General features: G+C 40.6%; 1 protein-coding gene and 1 pseudogene across 4 annotated transcripts in view; both read right to left on the bottom strand.

The window, feature by feature from the left end:
• The window catches only part of B3GALT1 (beta-1,3-galactosyltransferase 1), a 600,428-nt gene that overhangs the window by 83,333 nt on the left and 495,252 nt on the right, over window positions 1–21,843 (bottom strand). The window lies entirely within an intron of this gene.
• On the bottom strand, window positions 16,748–17,608 carry LOC101276237 (coiled-coil domain-containing protein 117-like; annotated as a pseudogene).

Below are 21,843 nucleotides of genomic sequence, written 5' to 3'. Positions count from 1 at the left end.
TATTGTCTCTGCCTAAGGGGTTAAGGCAATGTTTTCTTTTGGCTGGGGAAATTCTGCATTTAGGAAATTAGGAAACATTTGGACAGCTCTATTAAATGATAATTACCTCTTGACAGATATTGATAAAATTTAATCAGTAACACTGAATATGTTTAGATGAGTTTGAGAAGAGTAACATACTTGGTATGATATGCATTTGTAAGTGCTAAAATGTTTAGGATGTTAATAAGGAAACATAAAACTAGAGTGACCTTTAATCTTGTAATTGCAAATGGAAATACATATGCGCCTAATCAAAAGGCCTTGTGCTGCGTATCTAAAAGTTAGGTACATTCCTGATTCACTGGGTCTTCAAAATTGAGATTCTATGTCTTAGAGAGCATTTCTATCCATACTTCCACAAGTTGTAAGCCATGCAGGATAAGGTGATAATGGATAGCAGTTAAAAAGAGGCTTTCCAGTTACACAGACTTGAGTTCAAATGCTGAGTTAGTCATTTATTAGTGTGACCTAGGGCAGATATTTAACCTCAGCCTGCAATTTGCTTGTTCATAAAATAATAGCCATTTCACAGGGTTGTTATAATAATTAAATGAGATAATGTACAAAAAGCTTCAGTGACACTTCCTGGCATTGAGCAAATGCTTAAGGCATAGCACTATTATTAGACAAAACGTCATCATGATTTTCTTTTCAGGTCAACTCTCAAAGTAACCAATTTCAAGAGCACCTAAAGATATTGTGTTGGTCTGTGCTTTTAAACTAACTAATCTGGGGGCTTACTTTGTAGACTGCCAATCAAGCAAAATGATTCTGATTATCCAGTTTACCAACCTAATATCTGGGACTAGAGACTATGCTAGCCTTTTTGATCCCCTCAGTCATCCACTAATGAGCTATTTTACATAGAAAAATCCTTTTAGTTTAATAAAGAGTTGAGATATTAATAAAAGGTAGCATAACTTACATGCACTAAGTTATTGGTAATGATCTGATAAGCAAATCCTAAGCAGAACCATTTTTCTCCCATTTGTATTTAATTATTAGTTAACTTATGGATTGCCAGGTGCTGATTAAAACTGCCCAGCCAAATTCCAAACATGAGTGAGACGGGGACTCTCCCATGAATGCTACACTCCTGGGTTTTCCTTCTGACTACTCCCCATTTTAACGTGGCCCCTTTTCATTCCCTCTACTTGTGTACAGTAAAAGAGTTATTCTAAGAAAACCTGTTGAAAATGGCCACGTGGAACCATCTTAGTCATCTTTGCTAAAAAATCATGTGTACATGAAAGAATATATTCAAACTGCAGATGTGGAATATATTGATTCATAGCATGTTGGAGATTTCAGTTATTCAGAACCAGAGCTATTTGACTGTAAACATAGACATATTTAGGACTGGATGGAAAAAGAAAAAAGGGAGAAAATAACTTTTTATGGAGTTTCCAGTATATGCCACGCACTACGAAGACACTTTCATATGTTACCACACTTAATTCTCACAAAGACCTTGGAATGCATTATCAGTCCATATTTTTTTTTTTTTTGCGGTATGCGGGCCTCTCACTGTTGTGGCCTCTCCCGTTGCGGAGCACAGGCTCCGGACGCGCAGGCTCAGCGGCCATGGCTCACAGGCCCAGTTGCTCCGCGGCATGTGGGATCTTCCCGGACCGGGACACGAACCTGCGTCCCTTGCATCGGCAGGCGGACTCTCAACCACTGCGCCACCAGGGAAGCCCAGTCCATATTTTTAAGTCAGAAAACTCATCACAAAGAACTAAATTCTTTCCCAAGATCATGGAGCCAGAAAGGCATGGGGCTGTAATTTGAACTTAGAACTGATTGAAAGCCTATCCTTCTTGTACTACACAATGCTGAAATAATAGGTTTGCTTCTCCAAGAAGATATATCAGTTCTTAATAAGTGTTTATTGGACACCTAGCTGCTGACAAGGATGGGGTTAGGGTGAGGCACAGTGATGTCACTGGGAGATGTAGCCTTTGACTCAAGGAGCTAAAAATCTAATTGGGCATTTAAAAATTTCTCTGACATCTTAAATTTTCTATGTCCATTTACAATACTCAGAATTCACAGAGTACTCAATGGCCTAATTAAAAGGGGCACTGATATAAAAAATGATACACTTTTTAGTTTAAAACGTAATAGAAAATCTTTGTGACCTTGGATTAGGTAAAGATTTCTTAGATTTAGTACTAATAGCATGATCAATGAAAGACAAAAGCTGATAAATTGGATTTTATCAAGATAAAATTTTTGCTCTGAGAAAGACACTAAGAGGATGAAAAGACCAGCCATACATGGGGAGAAAACATCTCCAAACCACAAACCTAACAAACAACTGATATCCAGAATATCTAAAGAACTCTCAAAACTCAACAATAAACAACTCAATTAAAAATGAACAAAAGATTTGAATGGACATTTGGCTAAAGAGGATATACAAATGGAAAAGTACATGAAAAAATACATAATCTCATTAGTCTTTAGGGAAATGCAAATTAAACCCACCATGAGATATCATTGTATCCCTATTAGAATGGCTAAAATAAAAACTAAACTAAACAAACAAGTAAAAAAAAAAAAAAAAAAGGCTGACAATACCATGTGCAAAGGAGGATGTAGATCAAGTGGAACTTTCATGAACTGCTGGTGTAAAAGCCAAATCGTACAGCCATTCTGCAAAACAGTTCAGCAGTTTCCCACAAAGGTAAACATATACTTGTCATATGACCCCCAAAATTCTACTCCTAGGTATTTCAGATGAAATGAAAATCTGTGTTCACACAAAACCCTGAATGTACTGCTCATATTTGCCCAAATCTGGCAACAACCCAATGTCCCTCAGCTGAGGAATAGATGAACTGTGGTACATCCATATAGTGGAATACTACTCAGCAATACAAAGGAATAAGCTATGGATACATGCAAGAACATCTGTCTATCTATCATATATACTGCATTTGAATGAACCTCAAATGCATTACGGTAAGCAAAAGAAGACGGACTCAAAGGCTGTATACTGTATGATTCCACTCATGCAATATTCTGGAAATGACAAAACTACAGAGAATAATTCTGTTCTCTATTAAGGATGGGGAACGAGTTCAACTACAAAGGGGTGGCATAATGGGGGTAGAATGATGGAACTATTCTGTATCTTAATCGTGGTGGTTGTTATATGACTCTGCGTTTGTCAAAACTCATAAAAATATATGCCAGAGAGTGAATCTTACTGCATATAACGTTTTAAAAGATGAAAATTAAATTCAAAACAGAGAAAAAAGAAGGCACTGAGATTTAGGAAATTCAGCAACCGATTCTATTCTTTCTTACTTAGTCTTGGAGGAGAGCGGAAGGTACCTGCAGGGGCTGGGGTCTCGATCTAGACTTATTTCTTGAAGTATATCACATCTGTACTCTCCAGGATTTGTGCAGCCTAAAGTGACAATTTACAAGGTCTTGGAGCTCAGAGGCTTTTTTTTGCCTCTACTGGGGCTGGCCTGGGATCCCCAGAGCTGCTAGACTGCCTATCCAACGGGCACACCCTCAGGAGAATCCAACTAACTCAGTGCAATTCCAAATACAATTTTTTTCTCTACTGCCACCTAGCTCTTTAAAGATAGAGTCAACAGAAAAAGTTCTTCTATTAGCTAATCCTTTGAAGGTGAGAAAATTAGGCAATTCTGGAAGTATATTACCTTTCTAAGCTGACTAGGGTCCTGTTAAGCAACAATTTCCTAAATGGAATAGCAAATGTAACAAGACTCTAATTTATGATCAAGGCATTAGTAAAAGCAAATAGGATCCAAAGGCACCTTGGCTATTGTTAGAATCTCCACACAATCACTATCAACTACTTCCAAACGTTGCAATTTCCAAATGTCTCTCATATACCTCACGTAACCTTAAGTGCATTTTAAAAGCAGGGAAATTTCAGGTGTCTCGGAGAGTTGCTGGTGACAACACTAAGAAAAAGAAGCATTTTATGAATTTATCAGAGGCAAATATCTACCATACACACTGGGAAAAACCTTTATTTTTCCAGGTGTCAGCTTGAGTATCTAACATTTTAATTTATGTTCTGATATCTTTGAGAATAAACGTGTTCCGGTCATCAAAATAATTGCCTTTCCTATGAGTGGAATTTGTAATCGCACCATCATTCCATATCCTCTAACCTAGAGTGGATATGCCACGCAAGTTAGTAGGTTTTCATCAGAGGGTAACGTCGTAAATCCTGAGAGGGGAGGTCTTTTGCCCACCGGTTTTCAGACCATGATGACGATTTCATTTAAGGAAAACAAAACAAAACAAAACAAAACAAAACACCTCCAGCCAGATGCAAAGAAACCCAATCCTACTATTCAGAATAAAGATTTTGGTTTCTGGAAGACATGGAGTGAATATATTACTACAGTGTCTACAAGTTTCTTCATATATTTAACAAAGACCTTCCTCGTTAGAGCCATAAAGATTAATAAACTTCTCTCATACAAAAAAGTATCTTTTGAAAAGATACTTTAAATGAAATTTACCTAATTAAGGCCACCTTTAAGTGAATTGTTCATTTTTCTCCTTAACCTGGTAAGTTAGCAAGTATCTAAAGAGACAGCCCAAATGACTATAATATCCCTACTTGCTTTTTCTGGTCTTTGTAAAGCTCAGACTACCAAGGCTTCCCTTGGGGACACCCAAGCAGTCAGTCCACCAGCATGGATCAAGAGATGTGTAGAGGGCTTCCCTGGTGGCGCAGTGGTTGAGAGTCCGCCTGCCGATGCAGGGGACACGGGTTTGTGCCCCGGTTCGGGAAGATCCCACATGCCACAGAGCGGCTGGGCCAGTGAGCCATGGCCACTGAGCCTGCGCATCCGGAGCCTGTACTCCGCAACGGGAGAGGCCACAACAGTGAGAGGCCCGCGTACCGCAAAAAAAAAAAAAAAGATCTGTGTAGAAAGCCATTACTTATTTTCATATATTCATGTTCTAATAAATCTGGGGCTGAAGGAAAGCAATACGGGGAGTCTTTCCTTATTTGCATTCATTATTTGCTTTGTTATGTTTTGGTCCCTTCAGCTAATTTGGAATGAATCAAGGAATAATTATTTCTCTTTTTTTTTCCTCAAGAGTATGTTTATCTAGGAATAGAATTATAAAATACATTAAACTCTCAAAATATGTTCATTTGACATATTTATAAAAGCATATTCAAGATGCATAAATAAAAATGAATGCTTTTTTTGTATTTATGCCAACCTAATTTAGGCCTTTATAAAACAATAACAGGGTAGGATTATTTCTGAGACTAACCCAATCATGTCTTTGGGTTTCACTATGCATCTGCATGCCTATGCCTGGCTATGCACTTCCTCCTCAGCTGTGCAGGCAACTGCTACCCAATATTTTAATATTATTAATAACTCTAGTGAAAAGTATAAACTATACTGTAGAATTAAAAGGGAAAATGAGAAGCCAACTTGGAAGTATTATAATCTATTTAGGATTAATTTATGAATATAATAATGGGGACTAATTCTGGTACCCCAATGAAGATTTGGAATTCAGTGACTTAAATGAACCAGAGGAGTTTTGTGAAGGAAAGGGGCACTGGACATTTAATGTAGACTACAAGGCTATTTGGAGCTCTTACACCTAAAAAAGGAAACTTTTCCCTTGCTGTTGAAAACTGAGGTAATTGTACGTATAAATGCAAAGTATCTCTTCTCATCACACTTAAAAATTGAGTCTTTTATATTCTATAACTTTTAAGCTAGAGTGATTTCATTTCTAAAGCATCTCTTCCACTTCCATGTAAATGACTCTTGGCTGCGTTCTATCCCAAACCTTTGGTCTTGTATGAAAACTCATCAGGACTTTGTCTTCAAGGATGTGCTTGCAGCTCATATTTTCCTTTGTTTCTCTTAACACTGTTTAGTACCTTTCTTTAGGGGCTAGAGACGAATCCAGTGATCAAAAGCCTTTCTTTCTTTTCTTTTTTTTTTTCCATTAACACAAATACACTAGCTTCTATTTTCATACCTGAATAGTTTACTAGAGTTCTCAAAATGCCTCTGTTGGACATAGACTATTGAGAAGGAAGAACAGATCATAATTTGGCTTCTCTCTTGTCTCAACAGATGCTGTCTACTTTGTTTAAAACATGCAGCTGTTATGTACATTCCAAAATGTTTACTTTTTTATTGATAAGCTTATTAAACCAAAGTTGTTCCTTTATGCCCTTCCTATCACTAGTAATAGAAAAAGGCAACCAAAAGTAGAAAGAAGATATTAGTTTCCCCAATCTTTACTTTCATGAATATTTTCAGCATTTATTTTATATTTCAAGACAAGAGTCTGTAGGGTTGTCCACGTATGATATTTTCATAATACCTAGTATCATTCTGTATACATCCTAGGTACTTGATAAGTGTTTTTAATTGTTTTAACCATAAATGCAGAATAATTATTATGAAACCTAGAGATCACTTACAGAACATATAGCAGTACTTTCTACGAAGAAAAAATGCATTTTATTAACAGATGTAATTTTACTACATGGCTAATGAGTTTCAGCTTTATTCTTGCCCTCTGGGCAAGAATGATAGCAACTGATTTAAAATCTCAGCTCCAAGAGTTCCTTCTGTACTACAAAGCAAGCATTTTGGGGGCAAAAGATGAGTTTTTACAGAAGAAAGAATTTTCCCTTTGGGATCTTACTGGTTTTCTCACTATTTCAATCTTAAGTTAGCTAAATTGAGCCACTTCCGAAATCCTTCACACCAAATGCTCAACCTAAGTTCGTCTCTTGCCTCTCAAGGAAAATGTGGTGGAGTTCATTCTTCACAAAGGAGCCTGGACACATCCCACACTCTACTTGTGAAGGGGCATCAGCCCAATCAGCACATAAATCATTTAGCAAGAAATAGCTGTCTTATTGAATTTTACCTCTTCATTAGGTTTTTTTCAGTTCAGACTTCCTTTATATTCGCAAAGCCATTTCTTTCTTTAAAAATGTCTTAAGACTCCTAGGGCATTGGGTTGACCTGAGAGGCAGAAGAAGTGGCCTGCTCCAGAGGAAACAGATCCATTTTCATTCCTTTGGAAATTTCTGAAGTTATAATCTCAGCATTGTCAAGGGGATGGTACATTTCCTCTCAAAAGATAATTGCAACTACAAAGGAATGGAGTGGAAGAAGGAATTGTTCTCATCTCAAATGCCATATTCATGATCTAGTAATGTGAATTTCATGTACTGATAAGTATTGATACTGTTTTAATGGATTTACATGAAGATATTTTAAATCATAATTTTCATTTCAATTAAATATCAAGTGACATGTTATGCTAAGAACTGTAGAGAATAAAAATAAAACATTTTGGGGGCTTCCCTGGGGGCAAAGTGGTTAAGAATCCACCTGCCAGTGCAGGGGACACGGATTCAGCTCTGGTCCAGGAAGATTCCACATGCTGTGGAGCAACTAAGCCTGTAAGCCACAACTACTGAGTCCATGTGCCACAACAACAGAAGCCTTCATGCCGCTGAGATTGGTTCAAGATGGCAGAGTAGAAGGACATGCATGCACTCCCTCTTGCGAGAGCACTGGAATCACAACTAACTGCTGAACAATCATCAACAGGAAGACACTGGAACTCATCAAAAAAGATACCCCACAAAGGAGAAGCCACAATGAGACGGTAGGAGGGGCGAAATCACAATAAAATCAAATCCCATAACTGCTGGGTGGGTGACTCACAAATTGGAGAACACTTATACCACAGAAGTCCACCCACTGGAGTGAAGGTTCTGAGCCCCACGTCAGGCTTCCCAACCTGGGGGTCCAGCAACGGGAGGAGGAATTCCTAGAGAATCAGACTTTGAAGGCTAGTGGGATTTGATTGCAGGACTTTGACAGGACTGGGGGAAACAGAGATTCCACTCTTGGAAGGCACACACGAAGTAGTGTGTGCACTGGGACCCAGGGGAAGGAGCAGTGACCCCATAGGAGACAGGCCTACCTGCTAGTGTTGGAGGGTCTCCTGCAGAGGCGGGGGGTGGTTGTGGCTCACCGTGGGGACAAGGACACTTGCAGCAGAAGTTCTGGGAAGTACTCCTTGGTGTGAACCCTACCAGAGTTCGCCATTAGCCCCACCAAAGATCCGGGAAGGCTCCAGTGTTGGGTCACCTCAGGCCAAACAACCAACAGGGAAGGAACCCAGTCCCACCCATCAGCAGACAAACAAAGTTTTACTTAGCTCTGCCCACCAGAACAACACCCAGCTCTACCCACCACCAGTCCCTCCCATCAGAAAACTTGCACAAGCCTCTTAGATAGCCTCATCCACCAGAGGGCAGACAGCAGAAGCAAGAAGAACTACAATCCTGTAGCCTGTGGAACAAAAACCACATTCACAGAAAGACAGACCAGGTGAAAAGGTAGAGGGCTATGTACGAGATGAAGGAAAAAGATAAAACCCCAGAAAAACAACTAAATGAATTGTAGATCTGCAACCTTCCAGAAAAAGAATTCAGAAAAATGAGAGTGAATATGATCCAGGACCTCAGAAAAAGAATGGAGGCAAAGATCGAGAAGATGCAAGAAATGTCTAACAAATACCTAGAAGAATTAAAGAACAAATAAACAGAGATGAACAATACAATAACTGAAATGAAAAATACACTAGAAGCAATCAACAGCAGAATAACTGAGGCAGAAGAACGGATAAGTGACCTGGAAGACAGAATGGTGGAGTTCACTGCTGCGTAACAGAATAAAGAAAAAAGAATGAAAAGAAATGAAGACAGCCTAAGAGACCTCTGGGACAATGTTAAATGCAACAACATTCACATTATATGGGTCCCAGAGGGAGAAGAGAGAGAGAAACGACCCGAGAAAATATTCGAAGAGATTATAGTTGAAAACTTCCCTAACATGGGAAAGGAAATAACCACCCAAGTACAGGAAGTGCAGAGAGTCCCAGGCAGGATAAACACAAGGAGAAACACACCGAGACACATAGTAATCAAAATGGCAAAAATTAAAGACAAGGAAAAATTATTGAAAGCAACAAGGGAAAAACAACATGTAACATACAAGGGAATTCCCATAAGGTTAACAGCTGATTTCTCAGCAGAAATGCTACAAGCCAGAGGGAGTGGGATGACATATTTAATGTGATGAAAGCGAAGAACCTACAACCAAGATTACTCTACCCAGCAAGGATCTCATTCAGATTCGATGGAGAAATCCAAAGCTTTACAGACAAGCAAAAGCTAAGAGAATTCAGCACCACCAAACCAGCTCTACAACAAATACTAGGGGCTTCCCTGGTGGTGCAGTGGTTGGGGGTCCACCCGCCAATGCGGGGGACGTGGGTTCGTGCCCCAGTCTGGGAGGATCCTGTGTGCCGCGGAGCGGCTGGGCGTGTGGGCCGTGGCCGCTGGGCCTGCGCGTCTGGGGCCTGTATTCCATGGTGGGAGGGGCCACAGCAGTGAGAGGACTGTGTGCCGCAAAAAAAAGAAAAAAATGCTAAAGGAACTTCTCTAAGTGGGATACACAAGAGAAGAAAAGGACTTACCAAAAAAAAAAAAAAAAAAAAAAAAAAAAAAAAAACCAAGACCATTAATAAAATGGTAATAGGAACACACATACCAGTAATTACCTTAAACGTGAATGATTAAATTCTCCAACCAAAAGACACAGGATCGCTGAATGGACACAAGAACAAGACCCATATATATGCTGTCTACAAAAGACCGATTTCAAACCTAGGGACACATACAGACTGAAAGTGAGGGGATGGAAAAAGATATTCCATGCAAATAGAAATCAAAAGAAGGCTGGAGTAGCAATACTCATATCAGATAAAATAGACTTGAAAATAAAGAATGTTACAAGAGACAAGGAAGAACACTACATAATGATCAAGGGATCAATCCAAGAAGAAGATATAACAATTATATATGCACCCAACATAGGAGCACCTCAATACATAAGGCAACTGCTAACAGCTATAAAAGAGGAAATTGACAGTAACACAATAAGAGTGGGGGACTTTAACACCTCACTTCCACCAATAGACAGATCATCCAAATAGGAAACTAATAAGGAAAAACAAGCTCTAAATGACACAATAGATCAGATAGATTTAATTGATATGTATAGGACATTCCATCCAAAACCCGCAGATTACACTTTCTTCTCAAGTGCGCATGGAACATTCTCCAGTATAGACCATACCTTGGGTCCCAAATCAAGCCTCAGTAAATTTAAGAAAATTGAAATCATATCAAGCATCTTCTCTGACCACAATACTATGAGATTAGAACTGAATTACGGGGAAAAAAATAAAAAACACAAACACATGGAGGCTAAATAATACGTTACTAAATAACCAAGAGAACACTGAAGAAATCAAAGAGGAAATCAAAAAATACCTAGAGACAAATGACAATGAAAACACAATGATCCAAAACCTATGGGATGCAGCAGAAGCAGTTCTAAGAGGGAAGTTTATAGCAATACAGTCCTACCTCAAGAAACAAGAAGAATGTCAAATAAACGATCTAACCTTACACCTTAAGGAGCTACATAAAGAAAAACAAACAAAACCCAAAGTTAGTAGAATGAAAGAAATCATAAAGATCAGAGCAGAAATCAATGAAATAGAAACAAAGAAAACAATAGCAAAGATCAATAAAACTAAAAGCTGGTTCTTTGAGAAGATAAACAAAATGATAAAGCATTAGCCAGATTCATCAAGAAAAAGAGGGAAAGGACTCAAATCAATAAAATTAGAAATGAAAAAGAAGTTACAACAGACACCGCAGAAATACAAAGCATCCTAAGAGACTACTACAAGCAACTGTATGCCAATAAAATGGACAACCTGGAAGAAATGGACAAATTCTTAGATAGGTATAACCTTCCAAGACTGAACCAGGAAGAAATAGAAAATATGAACAGACCGATCAGAAGTAATGAAATTGAAACTGTGATTAAAAACCTTCCAACAAAGAAAAGTCCAGGACCAGATGGCTTCACAAGTGAATTCTATCAAACATTTAGAGAAGAGCTAACACCCATCCTTCTCAAACTCTTCCAAAAAATTGCAGAGGAAGGAACACTCCCAAACTCATTCTATGAGGCCACGGTCACCCTGATACCAAAACCAGACAAAGATACTACAAAAAAAGAAAATTACAGACCAATATCACTGATGAATATAGATGCAAAAATTCTCAACAAAATATTAGCAAACAGAATCCAACAACACATTAAAAGGATAATACACCATGATCAAGTGGGATTTATCCCAGGGATGCAAGGATTCTTCAATATATGCAAATCAATCAATGTGATACACCATATTAACAAATTGAAGGAGAAAAACCATATGATCATCTCAATAGTGCAGAAAAAGCTTTTGACAAAATTCAACACCCATTTATGATAAAAAACTCTCCAGAAAATGGGGATAGAGGGAACCCACCTCAACATAATAAAGGTCATATATGACAAATCCACAGCAAACATCATTCTCAATGGTGAAAAACTGAAAGCATTTCCTCTAAGATTAGGAAAAAGACAAGGATGTCCATGCTCGCCACTATTACTCAACATAGTTTTGGAAGTCCTAGCCACGGCAATCAGAGAAGAAAAAGAAATAAAAGGAATACAAATCGGAAAAGAAGAAGTAAAAGTGTCACTGTTTGCAGATGACATGAATCTATACACAGAGCATCCTAAAGATGCCACCAGAAAACTACTAGAGCTAATAAATGAATTTGGTAAAGTTGCAGGATACAAAATTAATGCACAGAAATCTCTTGGATTCCTATAAACTAATGATGAAAAATCTGAAAGAGGAATTAAGGAAACACTCCCATTTACCACTGCAACAAAAAGAAGAAAATACCTAGGAAGACAAAAAACCTGTATGCAGAAAACTATAAGACACTGATGAAAGAAATTAAAGATGATAGGAACAGAAGGAGAGATATACCATGTTCTTGGATTGGAAGAATCATCACTGTGAAAATGACTATACTACCCAAAGCAATCTACAGATTCAATGCAATCCCTATCAAACTATCAATGGCATTTTTTACAGAACTAGAACAAAAAATCTTAAAATTTGGATGGAGACACAAAAGACCCCAAAGTCTTGAGGGGAAAAAAACAGAGCTGGAGGAATCAGACTCCCTGATTTCAGACTATACTACAAAGCTACAGTAATCAAGACACTATGGTACTGGCACAAAAACAGAAATATAGATCAATGAAACAAGATAGAAAGCCCAGAGACAGAAAGCCCACGCATCTATGGTCAACTAATCTATTACAAAGGAGGCAAGGATATACAATGGAGAAAAGAAAGTCTCTTCAATAAGTGGTGCTGGGAAAACTGGACAGCTACATGTAAAAGAATGAGATTAGAACACTCCCTAACACCATACACAAAAATAAACTGAAAATGGATTAGAGACCTAAATGTAAGGCCAGACACTATTAAACTCTTAGAGGAAAACATAGGAAGAACACTTTTTTTTTTTTTTTGCGGTACGCGGGCCTCTCACTGTTGTGGCCTCTCCCGTTGTAGAGCACAGACTCCGGACGTGCAGGCTCAGCGGCCATGGCTCACAGGCCCAGCCGCTCCACGGCATGTGGGATCTTTCTGGACCAGGGCACGAACCCGTGTCCCCTGCATCGGCAGGCGGACTCTCAAGCACTGTGCCACCAGGGAAGCCCAAGAACACTCTTTGATATAAATTACAGCAAGATCTTTTTTGATCCACCTCCTAGAGTAATGGAAATAACAACAAAAATATACAAATGGGACCTAACGAAACTTAAAAGCTTTTGCACAGCAAAGGAAACCATAAAGAAAATGAAAACACAATCCTCAGAATGGGAGAAAATATTTGCAAACGAATCAACAGACAAAGGATTAATCTCCAAAATATATAAACAGCTTATGCAGCTCAATATTTAAAAAACAAACAACCAATTAAAAAATGGGCAGAAGACCTAAACAGACATTTCTCCAAAGAGGATATACAGATGGCCAAGAAGCACATGAAAAGCTGCTCAACATCACTAATTATTAGAGAAATGCAAATCAAAACTACAATGAGGTATCGCCTCACACCAGTTATAATGGCCATCATCAGAAAATCTACAGACAACAAATGCTGATAATTTTCCTTTCAAATCTGGACTTCCTCACTCCCTCAAAATTCCAAGTTGATTCAACTAACATGTATTTTGTACCTACTATGTGCTAGACATTGTGGTGGGGAGGCATCAATGGACAAGAGGCAGCCTGTTTAGAACTTGGATATTTAATAGACATGAGGGACCATGAGATCTGACCCCATTCTTAAATACCTGTAGATTAAATGTCTTTGGTTGAATGCATGTGTAGGAGTCAGAGACTTTTGAACCTGTGAAGGTGGATGAATCAATTTCTTATCTTTATTTCCAGATGTTGAACTTCACTGCTTCGAAAAGACTTGAACCTCTGATGAAAGAACCAGAAGGATGCTTGTGAAATAGCAGGGGTTTCGCTTGCCTTGGCTCATTACAAATCTATGAAGTACTGGTTCACTGCCTTGGGTAACCATACAAGATCTCTTTCAAACATCTCTCCTTTCTGTTGCTTCTACTTCCCCTTAAACTTCTGGTGGACGATGGAAAAAACACCTTGATTTATAGTATCACAAAACAACACCATAAGAATGGGTAAAATTAAATAAATACATATACAGAGAAAAGGTAAATGTGAATCCACTGACTTGAAATGCATTCTTTTTTTTCCAAAACACTTAAGAAATTTTACTGAAAACAATAAAATACAGAAACACCAGATTCTCATTTTAACGTAAAACAGCATCTTCCGCAACTTTCCTAGTACTCCACCATTCTTATTACTATTAAAAAACAAAACCAAGTTCCGGATCCAAAATAATTAACGAACCTGCTGGTAAACAGTTTTCTCATGGTTCTAGCCTCTGCTCCACTTATTTTTAAAATTTTACAATTGCACCTTTTCAAGAATGAGTAGCAATTTTTATTTGATTAATATCTGTGCGAACTGGACTTAACTTTCTTCGTATTAATTTAAAAAACAAAACAAAACCACACGCACCCTAATCAAGCCCAGAGAAAATATACATTTGTTCATTAAGGCTCACCTGCCTTAGATAATTTTTTCTTTTCACATGTTAGCATAGTAAGCCACTGTTTGATCCATGCGCAAACGCTGTACAAAATGACCAGACCTGTCAATTCCCTAGGGAAACCTTACGGCAAAAGCAAAAGCCTTCCTCTACAAAAGAAAAACAAAGCAGAGGCATGGGGACTGTGGAGACAGCTCAGATGAATAAGCATCACAAGATGAAGAAGACAATTTTTGTACAAACATATGCAAGATAAAGTTTAAAAAGGAGCATTGAGCATCCATGTTTCCTGCAGAAACAATGATCATGTCAGATAAAAGGACTCCTGAAACAAGTTCTGCTTAGCTCTTAATTAACAGAATCTTGTTAGTTCTCTCCTACATATACCCGTGGTTTCAGAGCCTTGTTTCAGAGCTCTTCCTTCCTCCTGTTCACTGACCTGGATCCCAGGCCTGCCCAACAATCTCTGTAGAAGACAGTGTTAGTGTGTTTGGGTCCTTCTTTGGAAAGCTGTCACCTCTCCTTCACCTGAACACTGGGATTAACTCCAAATTCCAGGCAGTCACTCCATGCTTTTGAGCTGTAGCAGAATAAACATTTTAGAGTAGAGATTTCTTTAAGGCTACAAACTTTACAAGTTGGTCCCATTAACAAGGACCTAGGGGCAGGAGTTTTTTAAACAGCATGCATCAAACACTTGCACATTTCAACAGAATACAGTTTACATTCATCTCTAAATCTGAGATTAAGAAACTATTAGCTGGTTTCCAATTGGTTTCAATACTGGTTTGCAGTTTGAATAATTTTACTGTGCAGACATTATTTTGTTTAAATATGAAACATCAAATCTTTTCCTGACTATCAAGACAGAAATAGAGAAAGCAGGAACAACAGGCAGGAGAAGAAACAGTCCAGTTAACAGACCTGTGACTTCTATGCCATCTGTGACAAGGGGAGGGACTTCGGCATGGGTTTCAAAATTGCCTGGGAGCTGTCGCCTAAAGTCACCTCTGCTTGGCACAAACCATGTTTTCTACACAAGGTGTCTGATTCCTACAAAGGCAAAAGAAACCCAGAAAGCAAAACAGAAGGAACTGGGGTGGTCTCCCGTTGTCTGATACAAGGGCTAATATTACACTCATTTAACAGGTTATAGTGGATATTCTGTAGCACTAAAAGAACTGTCATTTTACTTTGTACTACCGAGTCCTTGCCACGCAGAAGAGCTCTTCCTGAGAAATAAAGAACTTCAACCCTGGTTACCCTCAGAGGACACCTTGAGCCTGGGTAAGGTCCTCAAGATGAAGATTTCCTGCTAGCAGGAAGGTATTTTCTACTAACACTTTTTTTTTTTTTTTTGGTGGTACGCGGGCCTCTCACTGTTGTGGCCTCTCCCGTTGCGGAGCTCGGGCTCCAGACGCGCAGGCTCAGTGGCCATGGCTCACGGGCCCAGCCGCTCCGCGGCATGTGGGATCTTCCCGGACCGGGGCACGAACCTGTGTCCCCTGCATCGGCAGGCGGACCCTCGACCACTGCACCACCAGGGAAGCCCTCTGCTAACTTTTAGGCTTACTGAACAACAGTTGAAACAACAGGCAAGTTGGCTATCTCAGTAAATCTCAATGTCACTTGCCCATATGTGCTCAGCTAATTATTCAGTCACTGTTTTCTAAATTAACATTAAACAACTCAACTTGCTTTTTTTTAACTACAGAATTTATATGCTGGGCTTAGCTGATACAGCACCGCCCCAGGATTACCTGAGGGATGCTTCTCCCAGAGCCCATTCGCACATGGTTTACCTCACAATCTTTTAAACTATCACTCAAGGTTAATTAAGCTGTAAACATTACTGAATAGCTGGGCTTATTGATTTTGGAAGGGAAACCAAGGAGCGATGGTAGCACAAGGCAAAAAAGCCTCGAAGGAAAAACCTTTTCTTTGTATTTTTCGGTTGCATTTTCAGAGGCAAAGAGGGGAGCCACAATGCTACTGGCTATTTAATCAATACAGCTACACTGAATTGACAACTGATATACAGGTTTCAGAGCCTCTGTTAAATTCCCCAGCATAGGCTTAAACTACTGCCTTCTTCCTCCTTCCCCCCAATGATATATAGTCACCACTGTAAACAGAGCTCACGTCTACAGATGAAGCTGTGGCTCGACTGCCAGGGTACCCGTAGTAGGAGAGCATCCTACTTTCTTAATGCATCTTTTCCAACTCAAGTATCTGAATGATTTAGACAATGTGACAGATGACTTAGAAGTCATGCTTACACATATAGCTTCTACACTTGACTTTGCAGAATGTACTCCTTATTCCTTTAATAAGCCCCCTAGAAAACTGCATTTCCCTTGAGACAAGTTTCCTTGGCAAAAAGTTGAATTCAAGAAATGGCTACCCCAAATGAGAGTCCCATCCCAAATCACAGGTGGAGATATTACACCCATTTCAAAACTTTCAAGTCCCTATACTGTACAGGCAGGCTCATGACTGAACACATAAGCCTTCTAAATTTGACAACTTTAGTGTAGAAACTGGCTTCTAGAGTTCCATCTCTTCTTCTGTGCAAGCAGCTGTCTCCAAACTATTGTAAACAGGCAACCCTGTCTGCGAGGTTCTAAGAACAGTTCAGTTCGAGGGAAGACAGTGCCAGCAGCTGCACACTTAGTTTGGCTCTCTCCTGCGTAGTTCTTAGCATTAGATGACGGCTTTAGCAGAAAGGAGTTCAGGGAAAGGCTTCCAGAGCACAAGCTCCCTGAAGGACAGCTCATGGACTCAATCATTTTCTTTGTAAAGACTTCATCAAATTCCCTCTTCAAACCTGTTTTCATGGTATCAGGAAGGACAAGCCTGGGAAGACGGTTAATATTTCTGTCAGCTTCAAGTTCATCTTCATCAGTTATTCTGTCCTCAATTTCCTGAAGCCTCCTTCGGGCAACTTCACACTGTGGTCCTCCTGTCGTCTGATTCATCTCTTCACAAATAACAACTAACATGCCAGGTGCAGAAAGGCCACTAGTGCACGGATTTACTCCATGACCCTCTATATCCTGATGTGCACAAAGAATCCAGTCATTAGGACCAGCACAGAGCTCTGCTTCAGTTATAGCCTCTTCTTTCTTACTGGACAATCCTCCTCTCGCTTGTGTTTCTTTCTACGGTGAACTGCGGTGAACTGAAACACGTCGGCTCGCCCCGCTCCCGCCCGGGCTGCTTGGGGCCCCGACTGCGGGGCCAGCCCGGCGCGTCCGGTCCCAGCGGGAAGGCCCGGCTTAGGAAAGCCGGCGGCGGCCGCAGGAAGTCCGAGCCGCCGCCCAGGGGGGAGGCGACTGAAGAGCCCGCAGAGCGCCGCCGAGGCGGGGGAGACGAGGAGGCTGCGCCCGCGGCCCCCCTGAAATGCATTCTTCCAAGCAACACACCTTCAACCCGTCATTGTATTTCTAAGTTTGATAAATGTGCTCCTTTTAAAATTTACATATGCTGCTTCCCCAAGGCAGGAGGACCTGATAATGACAGTAGCAACAATGTTCTGAGGGAAGTGGTGCTTTGTATCAATCCAGAACTATCGTTTGAAAATCCATCTTTTGCTGCAGAAGAAAAAACTGCTACTGAACTTTTAACTGGAACTTTCTTTTTATTACAGAGAGGGTGCTGAAAACAGGCTAAACGATCACTAGATGACCACTGTTTTACTATTTTACGTTATTTTCTACTACTTTTTTATTTGGAAAAGTTATCTAGAGCCTTGGAACAATGTCGCTGAGGAATGCACCACCAACCCGAGGCTGTTCTCAGGGGACTCAAGGTCAAAGAGGCACACATAATATTGAATCGTGAAGCACCCTGCTGCACTCCAGGTTCAAATATGTGCACCCTAAGTCCTGTCTCCAGTGCATGGAATGAACTCTTTAGACAGCGTTTATACAGTTAAAGACACTGTATCATGAATGCCAAAGACGACACGACGGTGACACCTTTTTTTTTCCTTTTGTAGAATGTTAAATGATCATCATATGGAATTTATTAAGCATCCCAATTTACAGATGATAAGAAATAAGAGTTATACTTATTAGGTAGCTTAAGAAACTACTGGAGAAGCCAAAGGCACAAGTCTGCTAGTAGAAGATAATTTCCAAATGTCTGAAAAGGAAGATGACAAGAACTGAAATTCAGCATTTCATTTTAATCTCAGAAAAAAAGGGTGACTGTGGTGGTGCGGGCCTGATTTTTAGCAGGAGCATCTTGTCCTGTTAATGCACAGCAATGTCCTGATTACCTCGTTGTTCATCATATTGCAGGGTAGCAGCTTGGCCTGATGATTGCAGAGGACAAGTGCCGCCGTGATAGCCAGCTTCCCGCGTTCATCACAATTCTCGTTCCCATACCCAGGGTCCGTATCCTCTCAGTGACTCACAAAAGTGCCACTGTCATCATAATGCCAGGCATGTTAATATTATAAATTGTGACCTCTAGTCCCAAAATAGTTATCTTCATTTATTATGAAAGGGGATCTTCTACTTTCATCAGAAGCTTAAACAAGTATAAGTCTCCCCACTCTGGTCTAAGACTATCACATAGCAAAAACAAATCTTTGTGGCTATTACTTTTGCGTTTAATTTTTCGTGTGACATAAACTAAGTATGGCTGTATCCTTCAATGAACTCTCAAGTCCTTCTCTAATGACCTTCTTGGCTATTAATTAGACTTTCAAACTAGTACTTGAGTTCAGAGTCCAGCGATGAGAGAAAAAGTTGAACTGAATAAATCCAAGAGCACAGTCATGTATTTTTCATACTGTGCTTTCCTAGGAGCGGTTCAACTTAAGTAAACAAACCCTCAAAACGGTGCCTCAGCTGTAATAACACCCTAATAGCCCTAGATGGACACAAAATCAATGCAAATCTCTAGACATTTTGAGCTCTCCCATTATAACAGGATATGCATTTTGCAGGATAACAGAGTTGCTTATTACAGATGGGGCTGCCGTTGTCCTGAGGATGCTGGCATGCCTCAGTTTCCCCCACGTGGTTGCTCCTTGCTTTCTGGCAGCTTGGGGAGAAAAGCCAGCAGCTCCGGATAGCACAGTGGAAAAAAACCACCACTGTGCTCCTGGGGTTGAGCCTTGACCCTGCCAACTACTGGCTTGCTCCACACAGCCAGCTCTCAGTAGGGGCTTCTTTGACCTCTGTTTTCTCCTTTTTTTCCTTTCCGTGATACTTTATGGATACTTTGATTTTCACATTTACATTGCATTAGAAAAATAGATGGCTATCCTTCAGTAAGATTTCCCTGTGTGCCAAGCTAAGTGATTTACGTCCAAATTTATGAATTATAACCTCATGCAAGTTAGTAATACTATCCTCATATTCCAGTTTTACACAAAGCACTAGGCTGTGTGCTGGGCGTTCTTCCCTCCCTGTATATTCCCAGTACAAGGCTGTACTTTGTAAATGAGGAAACTGAGGAAACTGAAACGCAGGGAAGTTAAGGTCACTCAGCTAGTAAATAGACGACCTATGATTTGAACTGATAGCCAAAGCCCATACTCTTAGCCATGGTCATCTGCTGCTGCTCTTAGAGGCTTACATATCTGTCTTTTGCTACTAGTCTGCCGGCACCTTGAGAATAGGGACAACATTTTAGCCAACTGTTCTCTCCTTTGTGTCTTGCACAATGTTGGAATTTAGCAATTCTTGTGCTCATCTTTTCAAAAAAGCTATTATTTGCTCTGCCTAAAGCAAAGGCCCAGCCCCCAGAGCCAGTTGGCCATTCAGGAAACATTTTTGGAGGGCTTCTTTTCTGGAGGAAAGGTGCTGCAAGGCTGAGAACCTACCACACCTAACACTTCTCTCTGTACAGAGTACCCACAAGTGCACTGGGCCCAGGTGGACATGTTTGTCTCAGGTAACACAGTTCTCCTGGACCACAGCTGACTGGGTCAGAGATCTGGGCTGGGGCATCTTTAGACCGGCCTGTGGCGTCTGAGCTAAGTTGCTGTGAGAGCTGCGTAATAATGAAACGAATCAAATCCTCTCCCGAAGAGGTTAGATGTGAGACACACAAAGAAGGCACTAATGCCAAGAGACACACAGAAAAAAATCCCCTATACAGAGGTTAGGAGATGACAGAAGACCTGACGGAGCTGGAGTTTGGGGAGAGGGCAGAGCAGTGTTGGGGGACAGGAACAGAGGCAGCAAAGGCACCCAGGGGACTGGAGTCACTGCTTGGCTCACCAGAGCTGCTGGTGTGTCCCCAACAATGAGCCTGCTCTCCAGGGAGCGCCAGGCTGCAGGCTGCTGAGCCCACCTCCCCAGCTTCCTTCCTTCCTTTGTATCCCTATCACTGAGATCATCTCAGAATGTCTCAGAGCCAGTTGCTGAGGCAGGGAGGGGTGGGGCCCAGGCTAAAAAAAAATGATGAAAACACACAATCCTAATCTTTAAGGAGCTATGATCTAATGAGGCAGACAGAGATGTTCATAGGTGATTATAATCCGAGACCAGATATGCTTGGATGGACTGGACTATGCATCAAAGGGCTCTCTAAAAGGGGCTCCTGGGACATCGCTACACGCTCTCATTACAGGCCTATTTGACAGAGCTGGGAATGGAGGGAAAGGGTGGAAACTGGGAAGACGAAGAAAGCAAAAACCCGTTATAATTCTGCTCCTATTTGAATTCATATACTTCAGTAATTGCCTGCAGTGCTGAAAGAAAGCCTAACCTTTTTGTTAATGTTATCTTTAATAAAAACTCTCTCTTAGTATATTCTGAGTGAGTTTGGTGTTCATTAGGGTGAGGGACAAATAGCAGATGAGTTACAGCACTGCATCATGAAGACGGAACCTGCCATGACTTGTTCAAGCCTGAGCTGGGGCATTTACTCCTCCCCTTCATCTGAGGGGACTGAAATCACAGCCTGAATTACAAGCTGGCTTTATAACGTGCACCCTGGATATCCCGGTCCTGGACCTGCCCCACAGTTACAAAGTGAATAGGGGATCAAATCAAGTCAACCACAGGCTGACCTTTGTATGTTCAAGGCCTGGGTAAGAAAGGGGACCCCTCTCTTTTTGTTCAGATTGTGATCAGTCCAGTCCTAAGATTACGATGGAGAAGGCCACATCCTTCCCGAAACTTAACTGGTCATTCTTTTCTAAGCCTGTGACCTAGCTACCTATACAGTCAGAAATTTGAGGTTGCTGAAGGGCAGCTCTGAGAAATAGTGGATCTTGCTTCTCTAGTCTCCTGAGGTCATGGGGGTCGCAGAGTTGGCCTATGTTGTCTGGATGGGTACACTAGGACGCTATTACACACAGCCCATTGTTACACTGAACTGAACGGCCACGAGAGCAAATATGTCCCTCAACCTAATCACAGCTCACATTTTGTGAATGCTAATGGAGTGTCAGGCCCCTTGAAGCCATGTCTTCTTGACCATTTCCTCTGAGGTAGTGGACAACAATTACTATTATCAGTCTGACACTGTAGATGAGGAGAGGGATACTAAAGAAAATAAGTAACTTGACCCAAATAACATGGCCGGTTAGTGGTGAAGACATGGGATTTGAACCCACTCTTTTGGACTTGAGAAGTCCCTCTATTTATTACCCCAATACACTGCTTTCCAAACATCTC

This window comes from Orcinus orca, chromosome 7, assembly GCF_937001465.1.
Source record: "Orcinus orca chromosome 7, mOrcOrc1.1, whole genome shotgun sequence".
In the NCBI taxonomy this organism is placed as follows: domain Eukaryota; kingdom Metazoa; phylum Chordata; class Mammalia; order Artiodactyla; family Delphinidae; genus Orcinus; species Orcinus orca.
The sequence above is the reverse complement of the archived record's forward strand: the minus strand, read 5'-3'. Positions and strand labels throughout refer to the sequence as shown.